The sequence below is a fragment of the Mirounga leonina genome, unplaced genomic scaffold, assembly GCF_011800145.1.
Source record: "Mirounga leonina isolate KUSES-001 unplaced genomic scaffold, KU_Mleo_1.0 Mir_175, whole genome shotgun sequence".
Lineage (NCBI taxonomy): Eukaryota > Metazoa > Chordata > Mammalia > Carnivora > Phocidae > Mirounga > Mirounga leonina.
This window is the reverse complement of record NW_023270453.1, coordinates 35159276-35161729: the sequence shown is the minus strand read 5'-3', so window position 1 is coordinate 35161729 and position 2454 is coordinate 35159276. Positions and strand designations below refer to the sequence as shown.

Sequence of the window (2454 nt, the reverse complement as noted above, 5' to 3'; positions counted from 1 at the left end):
TCTTTCTTTCTTTCTTTCTTTCTTTCTTTCTTTCTTTCTTTCTTTCTCTTTCTTTTTCTTTTTTAAGATTCATCCATTCATTTGAGAGAGAGAGAGAGCATGCACGCATGAGAGCTGGGGGAGGGGCAGAGGGAGAGAGAGAATCTTAAGCAGGCTCCATGTGCAGCACGGAACCTGAGTCAGGGCCCAGTCTCACGACCCTGAGATCATGACCTGAGCTGAAATTAAAAGTCTGATGCTCAACCGACTGAGCTATCCAGGCATCCCGAGTAGTCAGTTTTTTGTTTTTTTTTTTGGCAGAGAGAGAGAGACAACGAGAGAGGGAACACAAGCAGGGGGAGTGGGAGAGGGAGAAGCAGGTCTCCTGTGGAGCAGGGAACCCGATGCAGGGCTCGATTCCAGGACCCTGGGATCATGACCTGAGCTGAAGGCAGACGCTTAATGACTGAACCACCCAGGCGCCCTGTGAGTTATCAGTTTCTTAAGTGGCCCTTTGTATTGCCTGGTCTCTGTTATATAGTGATGGAATTTCTCCCTGAGAGCCTTAATTTCCCCTCTTTGAATGGACAAGGAGGAAGGCTTACTTTTGGTGAAAAGGTGAATCTAATTTCTGAAAGAAGTGCAGTTTGGCTGTATTCCCAATCTCAGATGCCACCAGGCAGAGCTCAGTAACTCTTCTGTCGCCAGAAACCTAGAATGAGATGATGTTTGCTTAAGTTAGAATGAGGTCAAAACAAGTTTGCTTAAGTTAGAATGAGGTCAAAACAAAAGAAGTGATTTCACACGGGAGGCAGGATCCGCATGGGATTTTTACTCAAGCCAACAGTATAAGCTGAAAATGTATATATAAGTAAAACTACCTAGGTAAGCTAAAAATGATATATTTTTCAAAAGAATTATTTACAAATTTGGGATTTGAGTGGGAACATGACCATTTTGTTCTCCCCAATGAAACCATGCATTCTGTGATTATGGGAGTGCTTTCTATATTCACGGTCCAGTTCGAAGTGACCGCATATGGCCACTGAGCACTTTGAATGTGGCTGGTACAACTGGGAATTTTGAGTTTTATGTCATTTCAATTTAAGAGCTACACATGCCTTGTGGCTGTTGTCCTGGACATCACAGTTCTAGATCTCTGGTCTACTCTTCTTTTTTTGAAATAAATTATTTTTTTAATTAGCTTCAGAGGTAGAATATAGTGATTCATCCGTTGCATATAACATCCATTGCTCATTCCATCAGGTGCCCTTCTTAATGCCCATCAGCCATTTATCTCATCCCCCCACCCACCTCCCCTCCAGCAACCCTCAGTTTGTTTCCTAGAGTTCACCATCTCTTATGGCTTGCTTCCCTCTCAATTTTCAGCTTATTTTATGTTTCCTCCCATTCCCCTATGTTCATCTGTTTTGTTTCTTAAATTCCACATGAGTGAAATCATATGGTATTTGTTTTTCTCTGACTGACTAATTTCACTCAGCATAATACCCTCTAGTTCCATTCATGTTGTTGTAAATGGCAGGATTTCATTCATTTTGGTGGCTGGGTAAAATTCCATTATATATATATATATATAAAACACATCTTCTTTATCCACTCATCTGTCGATGGACATCTGGGCTCTTTCCATAGTTTGTCTATTGTGGACATTGCTGCTATAAACATTGGGGTGCAGGTGCCCCTTTGAATCACTATGTTTGTATCCTTTGGGTAAACACCTTGTAGTGTAATTGCTGGGTCGTAGGGTAGCTCTATTTTTAATTTTTTGATGAACTTCCATACTGTTTTCCAGAGTGGCTGCACCAGCTCGCATTCCCACCAACAGTGTAGGAGGATTCCCCTTTCTCCACATCCTCACCAACATCTGTCGTTTCCTGACTTGTTCATTTTAACCATTCTGTCTGGTCTACTCTTCTATAGCTTTTCTGACATTTGAAGTTTGGACATTACAACTACTCAGTGAATCCCAAGATATTTTTAAAAGAATAGGGTTAGTCATACTAAAGTAGTGACAATAGCCATATTTTGCATAGTGCTTTACAGTGTACGGGACACTTCCGAATATGGGATCTTACTGGGCAACCCTGATCTGCAGGTGCAAATACATTAACTGTTTGTATTGTTGTCTTATCAGGGCTCTTTTGGTTGCAAGTCACAGAAACCCATCAAAGTAGCTTAAGAACCAAAGGCGGATTTATTTTAAGAAAATGTGGATATCTGGGGCACCTGGGTGGCTCAGTCGGCTGAGCGTCCAGCTCTTGATTTTGGCTCAGGTCATGATCTCAAGGTTGTGGGATTGAGCCCCAAGTTGGGCTCCATGCTCAGTGAGGTATCTGCTTGAAGATTCTCCCTCTCCCTTTGCCCCTCCGCCCACTCATGCTCTCTCTCTCTCAGATAAATAAATCTTGAAGAAGAAGAAGAAGAAGAAGAAGAAGAAGAAGAAGAAGAAGAAGA

The 2454-nt window shown here is 42.1% G+C and overlaps 1 long non-coding RNA gene across 1 annotated transcript in view; it reads left to right on the top strand.

Annotated features, from left to right (window-relative positions):
* The window catches only part of LOC118021869, a 304316-nt gene that overhangs the window by 109669 nt on the left and 192193 nt on the right, over positions 1–2454 (top strand). The window lies entirely within an intron of this gene.